Source organism: Bubalus kerabau, chromosome 5, assembly GCF_029407905.1.
Source record: "Bubalus kerabau isolate K-KA32 ecotype Philippines breed swamp buffalo chromosome 5, PCC_UOA_SB_1v2, whole genome shotgun sequence".
In the NCBI taxonomy this organism is placed as follows: domain Eukaryota; kingdom Metazoa; phylum Chordata; class Mammalia; order Artiodactyla; family Bovidae; genus Bubalus; species Bubalus kerabau.
In genome coordinates, this window is record NC_073628.1 from 28,268,533 (window position 1) to 28,281,390 (window position 12,858).

Sequence of the window (12,858 nt, forward strand, 5' to 3'; positions counted from 1 at the left end):
GTGATGCTTTCTAAGGCCCACTTGACTTCACATTCCAGGATGTCTGGCTCTAGGTGAGTGATCACAGCATTGTGATTATCTGGGTCGTGAAGATCTTTTTTGTACAGTTCTTCTGTGTATTCTTGCCACCTCTTCTTAATATCTTCTGCTTCTCTCAGGTCCATACCATTTCTGTCCTTTAATGTGCCCATTTTTGCATGAAATGTTCCCTTGGTATCTCTAATTTTCTGGAAGAGATCTCTAGTCTTTCCCATTCTGTTGTTTTCCTCTATTTCTTTGCACTGATTGCTGAGGAAGGCTTTCTTATCTCTCCTTGCTATTCTTTGGAACTCGCATTCAAATGGGTATATCTTTCCTTTTCTCCTTTGCTTTTCACTTCTCTTCTTTGCACAGCTATTTGTAAGGCCTCCTCAGTCAGCCATTTTGCTTTTTTGCATTTCTTTTTCTTGGGAGATGCTTCTAAATGCGAGAAAATAAGCACATGGGACCGGGGTTTTCATCATTTTATCTTTACACCTAGCAGAGTGCAGACAGTTTCAAGGGAAAGTTTGAAGGCTGTGGTGAGCATTAGAAAGTAGTAATTTTCATATAGAAATAAATGAAGGGAAGGCTCACCTGTTAAGAAAATGAGGTGTTTTTTTCAGGAACATACTAATTAAATAAAATTTAAATCTTTGTTGGAAGAAATGAAGCTGCTCAGATGATTTTTGACCTTAATTGAGGACAAGAAGTGTCAGAGCAAGAGAGTATAATGTTTTGAGTAAATTGCTCATGCTTGTAAATATGCTTATTAGATTTTGGATTGCTTAGTGTTTGAGAAATGGGAAACCGGCAAATAGAGCCATTAACCTTTACTTTCTTAGCAAAAAAAGTCACAATTTCATTAATATTTATGCATAAAATTTATTTGTTCAATGCAGTTCTAGAGAGTTTAAACTGTCATCTTTGACTTTGTTTAGAATTAGTAGCTGTGAAACACTTGAATGCCTGGGTAATAGGTGTTCACTCATTTGGTTCTGCAGAGAGGAATGTGGAGGAAAGGGCCTTGTCACTGCTGAAAGATTTAACCCCTGACTTCCTGAGTTCCAGGTGAAAGGCTTTCCAGACTGCCAAACCATTGATGAGGGTGGTACCATGAAAGGATTGCAGGCACAACTCAGAAGACTGGGGTTCAAACCTCTTCGCTCTCAGTGAATATCCAGGAGACCCTGGGCAGGCCCTTCCCTGAGCCTCAGATAATTCCCTGAGTTATTTGTTAAACTGGAATCCATTCATCATTCCTCAGATTACTAGTCTGTGTCAGATACTAATCTTCGGGAGGAGCACTGGTGGATTTTGGCATAGTGAAGAGGCTATGCTAAAAGTCTGACTTCAGGGAGCTTGCCTTCTAGTGGGGTGAGTTAGATGGTAGATACATAAGCTTTCTGAACTATACGTGTCATGGAAGAAAATAATCAAACAGGGGGATGAGTGGCAGGCCATGGAGAAGAGGCCAGATAGGCCTATGAAGATGAGGCATTTGAACTTAATCTAAGAACAAGCCAGCTATGAGAAAATTGGAAAGAAGGTATGGGAGAGTCAGTACAAAGGTCCTGTGCAGAAGCCAGCTTGGTCCTCTCAGGGACTAGACTGAAGGTGATATGTACGGGGTGTTATAAATAGAGGGCAAAGGGAGGGAATGGCTCTAGATGTGAAGCTCATATAATAATAGCTGCTGTGACGTTTTTGCATTGTGAGGAAAAGTGCCTAATAAATGTCAAAGTGAGATGCTTACACAGGCCATGTCATTTCTGGTCAAAAGTCATTTATGGAGTACCTGCTGTATGTAAAAAGTATCCATGAGATCTGTTTCTTGGAAATCAAGGTATAATTTCACAGTATGTGAAACTATAATTACATTTTTGGTGGAGCAAATGAGCAGATGAACTCGGTGTCTTTTTTTTTTTTTAAATTTAGGTACCTCCTCACCAGTTGATTGAATTCATTGCCAATAATGATAGCCTGAATGTGAAAGTGAAGTCGCTCAGCCGTGTCCGACTTTTTGTGTCCCCGTGGACTAGAGCCTACCAGGCTCCTCGGTCCATGGGATTTTCCAGGAAAGAGTACTAGAGTGAGTTGCTATTTCCTTCTCCAGGGGATCTTCCCGACCCAGGGATCTAACCTGGGTCTCCCACATTGCAGGCAGACGCTTTACCGTCTGAGCCACCAGGGAAGTCAATGATAGCCTGCTGCTGCTAAGTTGCTTCAGTCGTGTCCGACTCTGTGTGACCCCATAGACGGCAGCCCACCAGGCTCCCCTGTCCCTGGGATTCTCCAGGCAAGAGCACTGGAGTGAGTTGCCATTTCCTTCTCCAGTGCATGAAAGTGAAAAGTGAAAGTGAGGTTGCTCAGTCGTGTCTAACTCTTCATGACCCCATAGACTGCAGCCTACCAGGCTCCTCCATCCATGGGATTTTCCAGGCAAGAGTACTGGAGTGGGGTGCCATTGCCTTCTCTGAATGATAGCCTCAGTTCAGTTCAGTTCAGTCGCTCAGTTGTGTCTGACTCTTTGCAACCCCATGAATTGCAGCATGCCAGGCCTCCCTGTCCATCACCAACTCCCGGAGTTCACTGAAACTCAGGTCCATCAAGTTGGTGATGCCATCCAGCCATCTCATCCTGTGTAGTCCCCTTCTCCTCCTGCCCCCAATCCCTCCCAGCATCAGAGTCTTTTCCAATGAGTCAACTCTTTGCATGAGGTGGCCAAACCACTGGAGTTTCAGCTTTAGCATCATTCCTTCCAAAGAAATCCCAGGACTGATCTCCTTCAGAATGGACTGGTTGGATCTCCTTGCAGTCCAAGGGACTCTCAAGAGTCTTCTCCGACACCACAGTTCAAAAGCATCAATTCTTCAGTGCTCAGCCCTCTTCACAGTCCAATTCTCACATCCATACATGACCACAGGAAAAACCATAGCCTTGACTAGACAGACCTTTGTTGGCAAAGTAATTTCTCTGCTTTTCAATATGCTATCTAGGATGGACATAACTTTCCTTCCAAGGAGTAAGCGTCTTTTAATTTCATGGCGGCAATCACCATCTGCAGTGATTTTGGAGCCCCCAAAAATAAAGTCTGGTACTGTTTCCACTGTTTCCCCATCTATTTCCCATGAAGTGATGGGGCCAGATGACATAGTTTTCTGAATGTTGAGCTTTAAGCCAACTTTTTCACTCTCCTCTTTCACTTTCATCAAGAGGCTTTTTAGTTCCTCTTCACTTTCTGCCATAAGGGTGGTGTCATCTGCATATCTGAGGTTATTGATATTTCTCCCAGCAATCTTGATTGCAGCTTGTGCTTCTTCCAGCCCAGCGTTTCTCACGATGTACTCTGCATAGAAGTTAAATAAGCAGGGTGACAATATACAGCCTTGATGTACTCCTTTTCCTATTTGGAATGATAGCCTAGTAGGAGTGAAATAGCAGTTCACCATCTGAAAGGTTATCAGTCTGTCTGGAAGCAATGAGGCTCTTCTAACCAATGCTAGCCTTTCCTGAGAAGCAGAGGGGCTCATCCCTAAGATGGGTGTGACACAGAGATGAAGGATGTTTGTGGCAGGAGGCACAGGAAGAGGTCTGGGGCTGAAGTGTAGCCTGCAGGGCAGGGATGGCAGAGAGGTGGTCCAGTGATCTTGGTGGGCTCCCCACACGAACAATGATTTATTGATGAGCATGGACTGAGTGACTAAGCACACACACATGGACTTCATCTTATAGGATAAAGGTTGAAAGTATAGGCTAGTGTTGACTTGCAGAAGAGCTTTGTTTGGCTCAGATTGTAATGGCCCCCATGGTATTATTTTTCCATTAAAGATTAAAAAAAATCAAGAAGTTATTCCAAACTTTTAAAAATGTGTGTTTTCATATATATGGAATCTAGAAAAATGGCCTTGATGAACCTAATTGCAGGGAAGGAATGGAAATGCAGATGTAGAGGATGTACTTGTAGACACAATGTGGAAGGGAGTTGGTGGGATGAATGGAGACAGAAGCATCAACACACGCACACGGGTGTGTGGATAGTTGGTGAGAAGTTGCTATATAACACAGGATACTGAGCCTGGTGCTGTGTGGTGACCTAGAAGGGTGGGATGAGGAGGGTGCTCAAGAGGGAGGTGATATATGTGTGATGTGGCTGATTCATGCTGTTATATGGCAGAAACCAATACAACATTGTAAAAATTAAAAAACAAAAAAAATTGCGTGATTTGTCCTGAAGTCCCAGCTTTCCAGCTTCTGATGAAAAGCAAGAGAAACAATCTTCAGATGACCTTAGTATCTTATTGTTGGTGGTGGTGTTCAGTCACCAAGTCTTATCTGGCTTTTTGCCACCCCGTGGACCGTAGCACACCAGGCTTCCCTGTCCTTTACTATCTCCCAGAGTGTTCTCAAATTCATGTCCATTGAGTTGGTGATATTATCTAACCATCTCATCCTGTTTCCCTTTCTCCCTGCTGCCTTTAATCTTCCCCAGCATCAGGGTTTTTTCCGATGTGTCAGTTCTTCACATCAGGTGGCCAAAGTGTTCAAGCTACAGCGTCAGTCTTTCCAATGAATATTCAGGGTTGATTTCCCTTAGGATTTACTGGTTAGATCTCCTTGTAGTCTAAAGGATTCTAAACAGTCTTTTCCAGCACCACAATTTGAAAGTATCAATTCTTCAGTACTCAGCCTTCTTTACGGTCCACATCAGTATATGACTACTGGAAAAACCATAGATTTGACTATGTGGACCTTTGTCAGCAAAGTAATATCTCTGCTTTTTAATATGCTGTTTAGGTTGGTCATAGCTTTCCTTCCAAGGAGCAAGCATCATTTAATTTCATGACTGCAGTCACCTTCTGCAGTAATTTTGGAGCCCAAGAAAATAAAATCTGTCACTGTTTCCACTTTTTCCCATCTATTTGCCATGAACTGATGGGACTGGATGCCATGATCTTCATTTTCTGAATGTTGAGTTTTAAGCCAGCTTTTTCACTCTCCTCTTTCACTTTCATCAAGAGGTTCTTCAGTTCCTTCTCACTTTCTGCCATTAGAGTGGTATTATCTGCATATCTATGGTTATTGATATTTCTCCTGGTAGTCTTGATTCCAGCTTGTGATTCATCCAGCCTGGCATTTCTCATGATGTACTCTGCATATAAGTTAAATAAGCATGGTGACAATAAACAGCCCTGTCATACTCTTTTCCCAATTTTAAACCAGTCTGTTTTTCCATGTAAGGTTCTAAAGGTTGCTTCTTGAACCACATATAGGTTTCTCAGGAGACAGGTAAGGTGGTCTGGTATTCCCATCTCTTTAAGAATTTTCAACAGTTTGTTTTGATCCACATGATCAAAGGCTTTAGTGTAGTCAATGAAGCAGTAGATGTTTTTTCTGGAATTGGATGTTGGCAATTTGATCTCTGGTTCTTCTGCCTTTTCTAACCCAGCATGTACATCTGGAAGTTCTCAGTTCATGTACTGCTGAAGCCTACCTTGAAGGATTTTGAGTGTAACCTTACTAGCATGTGAAATGAATACAATTGTATGGTAGTGTGTACATTCTTTGGCACTGTGCATCTTTGGAATTGTAATGAAAATGGACCTTTTCCAGTCCTGTGGCCACTGCTGAGTTTCCAAATTTGCTGGTATATTGAGTGCAGCACTTTCACAGCATCAGTTTTTAGGATTTGAAATAGCTCAGCTGAAATTCCATCACCTCCACTAGCCTTGTTTGTAGTACTGCTTCCTAAGGCCCACTTGACTTCACATTCCAGGATATCTGGTTCTAGGTGAGTGATCACACCATTGTGGTTATCCGGGTCATTAAGACCTTTTTTGTAGAGTTCTTCTGTGTATACTTGTTACCTCTTCTTAATTTCTTCTGCTTCTGTTAGGTCTTTACCATTTCTGTCCTTTATCATGCCCATCCTTGCATAAAATATTCCCTTGATATCTCCAATCCCTAGCTCCCCAATTGTTTCCTCAGCACTGTAAGACCCAGTGTTGGTTGCTATCTTTATATATATATATATATATATATATATATACACACACACACACACACACACACACGTATTTATTTATTTATAAATACATGTGTATTTATATAAATGCATACATATGTATTTATATAAATATATATATTAATATACAGTTAGAAAAGTGAAATTCTTGGGCTCACATTTTTATTAAAAGAAGAAAAGTAAAGTTGAAGGGCTGCTTGTTTCATGAACAAAACTACAGACTGGCAGCCCACTGCGGTCATATGAGCCACCTCCTGGCTCCTATAGCCAACAGAGTTGGTGGCCTCCTTTTGTTGGGTTTAGGGTGCTGTGAGGTGTTGAAAAGCAGGACAGTGTTATGCTGAGATGGTCACTTTAGAGTTCTTAGATGGCTGTGCAGAGGATATATTTACCATGTTGGCATTTTTGTTAGTTGTTACTGGAGCTGGCCAGTTGAGGAATCATGACAGATGCTCTTCAGATTGAAAGGATGAAAGTAATACAAGGGCAAAGAGATGAAAGTAGCTAAAAAGTCCCTGGATTGTACGCATTACACCTTCCAAACAGGATTTCTTTCTGAAGTTGCATTAGATTGTTTTCCAGAAATCACCCCCAAGGACATTTCATTTTCCTATGGCCATGGTGGTGGCCACATTCTCTGAAGTCAGAATTTGGGAACATATGTAGTTGAATAAGGAATTTTAGGTTGACTTCAGGGGTAATTCTTAGTTTGGAAGGTAGGGTTTGGTTCTTGAAATTGTGGAATATTTGGGACGTATTAATGACTGACTAGGCAGTAGGACAAGAAATTATCCTAAAATCACTGTCCTTGACAATCTGGACCTGCACAGACACCCTTGGTTTAACAGAACTGGCTCTGCAGAAACAGTAGATGCGCATGATGGGTTTAAAGGAGACAGTGGAAATTACCACTGCCTGCCCATTTGTTCCCTTTTGTTCTGCCATTATTTGATGCTGAGTATTCTTCTCTCAGAATTGGGAATATGGAATAATTGATGTCTTTCTGCATTTTGTAACTTTAGAGTCTTGTGTTTCATCTTGATCATACCAACCAGAAGTGGAAATGCTTCATAGTTATTCCCAGCCTTCAAAACATGCTGATGGATTTTTGCAAAGAGCAAATGACTTCATTTGATGGTTTTGACTTCACCATTCACAGAAGAACCTTGGGCTGGAAACTGGGGCTGTTGGCCTGACCTGCCTTAAATGGTGATAGCTTTCAGCCTGAATTTTCACTTATTTTGAAACATATGAAAGGGGAGGTAAAATTGATCATCTAGAATGTACTAGGTATTTGACCATCATTGTCTCATTTTGTCCTCATCACAGCCAAGGTAGGTATTGTTTTTCTGTCTTTGAGATTAGGAAACTGCTGTTTGGAGAGGTTGAGTACTGTGCCCAAGATAATGCAGAGAGCAAGCGGCAGAGCTAGAGTACAAAGCCAAGTCTGAAGAATTGGAAATAACACCCAGAAGCATTCTTAAGGATTTCGACCAATGTGTTATCTTTAAATGCCATTTTTTCACCTGTTATCTCCGTTATTCACTCATGTGAGTGATTACAGTTTTGTTGGGTTGGACATGTTGAGATTGATGGCATTCCAGCCTGACTTAGTGTATATATATATCACTCACAAGCACATGGCAGGTCCCCATAAAGGATCCAAGGACCATCATGTCTGCAAGATAGTCTTGTAAAACAAATTAATGTTATGGGATGAAATAAACTTGAAAAACATGACACATGCCCTGTCTTTCATGGTGAATCATAATAAATATTAGCATATTAAATGCTCTTTAAAATCAGGTAATAAAGCCCTAGACCTTGTATTAAGCACTTCAAATGCATCACTACATTGAATCCTTACAGAATGATGAAGTTGGTTCAATCATTACCCCCACTTCATGGACAAGGATCAAACATTATTGTTGGTGGCCTTGTCAAGGGTCACCAAGCTAGTAAAATGATGGAGCTTAGACATCAGATCCAGGTGCCCAGCTCCTCAGCAGGTTTACTTAACCAGTGTATTATATTGGTTTCTTCAACTCACTCACTGTAACTGTTCTCAAACTTATTTTTATCATGCAGTGCTTTGGGGAGTATTATTTAGTATCACTTAGCTGAACTAACATTCTAACAAACACTGGACAAAAGCTGCAAGTCTTCCCTTATAGCTCAGTTGGTAAAGAATCCGCCTGCAATGCAGGAGACCCTGGTTCTATTCCTGGGTCAGGAAGATCCACTGGAGAATGGACAGGCTACCCACTCCAGTATTCTTGGGCTTTCCTTGTGGCTCAGCTGGTGAAGAATCTGCCTGCAATGCTGGAGAGCTGCGTTCCATCCTTGGGTTAGGAAGATCCCCTGGAGAAGGGAATGGCTACCCACTCCAGTATTCTGGCCTGGAGAATTCCCTGGACTGTATAGTCCATGGGGTCACAAAGAGCTGGACATGACTGAGTGACTTTCACTTTCACCTCACTCACTGGAGCTGTTCTCAAACTTATTTTTATCATGCAGTGCTTTGGGGAGTATTATTTAGTATCATTTAGCTGAACTAACTTTCTAACAAACACTGGACAAAAGCTGCAAGTGCAGCATAGATTCAGGATGGCTCTGGAATGTTGGTCCAAAGAGAAGCAGCTTGGCAGCCTGTGAGAGGCTTGTAACCTTGAACACAGTGGAATAGGGGAGGGTGCCACAGAATTTGTAGTCAGAGGCCACTGGAGGCTTACTGGGGATGAAGCCAGGTAAAGTCTCATTAGTCATTGGAGCCTGCACTTCACCTTCCGTGGTTAGCAGTGAAGGGCCTGCTGAAAAAGGCTGTCGTTCAGATGCTTGACGGTGTCCAGGGCACTGCCTGGTGTTCTATCCACCTGCCAGCATTCAGAGGCAGGAAGAGGAAGGGCCTGACAACTAATGTGTGTGTGATAGTCATTCAGTTGCGTCTGGCTCTTTGTGTCCCATGGACTGTAGCCCATCAGACTCCTCTGTCCATGGGATCCTCCAGGCAAGACACTGGAGTGGGCTGCTATTCTCTTCTCCAGGGGATCTTTCCAACCCAGGGATCGAACCCAGGTCTCTTGCACTGCAGGTGAATTCTTTACTGTATGAGCCACCAGAGAAGTCTGACAGCTACAATGTCTACTTATAAATACTCAGATGAGACTTTTAAATTGTTCAGTTTCAGGTGAGGGAAGATGAATTGTTCCTGAGCTTGTCTAGTCAAGGAAAGTACAACTCATGGGCTTGACTGATGTCAAATTTCCCTCTTTTAAGCCAGCGTGGATCCCAGAAATAGGTGGATTGGCTGGTAAAATTCAGACATTTTAAACTTGAGAAAAAAACGAGAATTTATAAGACTCCTTTCCCACTTCTGGCAAAGCCTCTGAACTAGAAGTGCAGCAACTCCAGGGGTTCGAAATAAGTTCATTTTTCATCTTTCAGAGTGCCTTGGGGACTCTAAGACTTATTTAGTAAGGCTGCATGATACCTCAGGGATCGGGAGAGAATCTATCTGATCCCTTGGGCTCCTTCCAAGCAAGTCATTTACAAAGATCTATAGTGGGTATTATTGGAGGGCACGGTGTGATTTTCAGTCCAGACTTTAGTAGCAATGGAACTTGAACCCTATGTTGGAGTGGAATGCTGTTTTGATGTCCCAGGAATTCTGGTTGCAGAGATTTTTAGCTACCTTTTTCAGTAGTGACTCTTGGTGCTCTGTAGTTTGGGGAAGACTGGGGTAATTGCTTATTTCTGTGCTCAGAGAACAGTGATATTTCTAAATAAAGCCTGATGTAAGGTAACTGGGGAGATGCAGACCTTAGGAGGCTACACCTTTCCTGAGAAAGATATTATAGGGTAGCTAGCATTGGTGCCCATGTTTATGCGTGGCCAGTTCAGGGTCTTCTATTTGTTCCGTTCTCTCTTCTGTTCTCTGAAGAGTTAAACACCTTTTGTGAACAGGATGCTGTGTTAGTTGATGGGAGATGGAGGTGTGACTCTGGGAAGTCAGACCCATTGATAGTTGCAGCACATTGGGTAAGGGTTAGAAAAGAGTGACTTATGTTGTTCCTTTGCTCAGCATCCTTCTGTTGGTTCTGCACTGATTTGGGATAAAACCCACAGGGCTTACCATAGCTACAAGTCCCAGTATGGTCTGGCCACTGTCTGTCTCTCTGATCTCCTCTCCTGCGTTGAGATCTCATCCCTTCTTTGGTGTCACTTGGTTCAGCCCCCGTGGCCATCCTGCCACTCCACAAACATGGGCAGCTTCCTCTTGCCTTGGTCCTAAGGCTTTTGCGTGTATTTCCCTTGTTGAGGAATATGTCTTTTTGCAGGACTCACTCTGTGCTTCATTTCATGTTGCTCACATCTCATTAGAGAAGCTTTCTCTGGCAGCCCTGTCAAAAAACATCCCTCCTTACCCGTGCCATCCTCTTATCCCCATGACCCTGAATTATGTTTTATATTATATACTCCCTTGTGGCTCAGCTGGTAAACAGTCCACCTGCAATGTGGGAGACCTGGGTTCGATCCCTGGGTTGGGAAGATGCCCTGGAGAAGGGAAAGGCTACCCAGTATCCTGTCCTAGAGAATTCTGTGAACTGTATAGTCCATGGGGTCGCAAAGAGTTGGACACGACTGAGTGACTTTCACTTTTCTCATCTTAACATATGTTCACTTGTTCCCCCTTTCTTCTATTAAATAAGCAGCTCAAGTGAAGAAATTTCAATTGTTTTCCTCTTTGCTATATTTCAGGCACCTTGAGTAGTGCCTGGCACCATGGATGTACCCAATCAATACTAGGGAATGAATAAATGAGGAAAAATTCTGTTGAAACATGGAAAGAAACTGCCAACTTCCAGGGAAAATCAAAGGGCGGTAGGTGGAGGGAGGGAAGGATGAAGGGTATTTCTGGTCATGACAGTAAAAGTGAAGGCATGATATATGATTCCTTCCCTCCCTCTTCTCTTTCCCTTCTCGGCATATAAATTATCAGCTAGCATCACTTCTAGGAGAATTTACCACTGAGCATCTTGTTCTCAGGCTCCCACATTATAGTAAGATGTGTCAAGTGCCTGGTTGAGTTTAAATATGATTATGATGAGATTGGGGAAGGGGTGGATGTATTTCATCTTCTGCAATGAGTATTATCAGCTTATAACTAGCTCCTTATATGAAGTACACAGGGGTTTCAGGCTGGCAAAGGGATTGTAAAGCATCTTGAATTGATTGTAGGGTAATAATGCCCATCTCCAAAGGACTTGTTATGATTGTAAAGCATCCAACTGTTTTCCTACGTTTAAAGCTCAGGATGAAGTTAGATCTCCACTCGGGGCTTTTTCTCACTCTGACACTTAGAATTTTAATTGAGCCTCGGTAGCTGGATCTTTAAAATGAGATAATATTCAAACACTGTAATTAAATTTTTAAAAAGGGCAGCAATAACTTACATAAAAACAGGCTCAGCCTGTATTCTGTAGTAATTCACATAATGCTTACTCTGAATATCTGAGCTGCTCTCTGTCCTTTTTGCATGTTACTGGGGACCACTTGCCTTGCAAATGAGGGTGAGCCATCAGAAAGCTCTTAAATACTGTCAAAGAGATAAGCTGAGGGCCTCTTTCTAGATCCCCCTGGGTAGGCAGTAAAAGTAGGGTCAGTTCTGTTCTCTTTTCCTCTCCCCCCCCGCTTTTTTTAAAATCAATTGAAGTATGATTGACATTCAAAAAGCTGTACTTTTTTGAATATTTAAAAAATTGAGATATAATTAACATATAGCATATTAATTTCAGGTATACACCATAATGATTCCATGTTTGTATATATGGCAAAATAATCACCACCATAAGTGTAGTTAACATTCATCAATATATTTAATGTAAACAGCATGAGTTTGGACACATGGCTATACCTATGAAACTACCACTTACGCCATAAACTTATCCATCAACTCCAAAAGTCTCCTCCTGCCATCATTGTTATTCCATTATTTTTAAATATACCTAATACTTTATTTTAAATAAATAAAAATAAAATATTATTTTGTGTATATGTAATAACAACACTTAATATAAGATCTATCTCATCCTCTTAGCAAAATTTAAAGTATGTGATGCAGTATTTTTAATTGTAGGCACAATGCTGTGCAGTTTTTTTTTTTTTTTTCTAAGAGGCTTATCCCGAGGGTAAAGAAGTACTTAGGCCCCTGTGTTCTATTAGGTTTGTACTCAGTCCTTGGGTGGTCCCAGGTCAGAACTGAGAATCAAGTCCAGCTAGAAATGGATGGGAGCACGCCTTGAGTTGGCAGGTGATGCTGGGCTAGGGGTCAGAGAATGGATACAGGTTGGATTATTAGACAACGTAGTAGATTGGAAACCAAGCAGAAAGACTTCCAGGGCACATGCAGAAGTTGAAGAGGTCAAGAGAATGGCTTAGTAAACTGACCTGATCAGGACTCAGTGAACACTGGGGTAATGGATACCAAGCCCTCACAGAAAGAAGTTAAATAGGCAGTGTAGCACAGTAAGCGGAGAAGGCAAAGGCAACCCACTCCAGTACTCTTGCCTGGAAAATCCCATGGAAGGAGGAGCCTGGTAGGCTGCAGTCCATGGGGTCGCTAAGAGCCGGGCACGACTGAGCGGCTTCACTTTCACTTTTCACTTTCATGCATTGGAGAAGGCAATGGCAACCCACTCCAGTGTTCTTGCCTGGAGAATCCCAGGGACAGAGGAGCCTGGTGGGCTGCCGTCTATGGGGTCGCACAGAGTCGGACACGACTGAAGTGACTTAGCAGCAGCAGCACAGTAAGCTGT

At 42.3% G+C, this 12,858-nt stretch overlaps 1 protein-coding gene across 2 annotated transcripts in view; it reads left to right on the forward strand.

Annotated features, from left to right (window-relative positions):
- Positions 1-12,858, forward strand: part of NELL1 (neural EGFL like 1) — a 1,034,994-nt gene that overhangs the window by 126,448 nt on the left and 895,688 nt on the right. The window contains exons 3-4 of one of the 2 annotated variants that reach the window (XR_008714599.1): positions 1,957-2,110; positions 7,066-7,786. The exons of the other annotated variant lie outside the window; for it this stretch is intronic. The gene's annotated coding sequence lies outside the window, so the exon portion shown is untranslated. Of the gene's footprint in view, positions 1-1,956; positions 2,111-7,065; positions 7,787-12,858 lie in introns of those variants that run through there. 2 annotated transcript variants of the gene reach the window in all.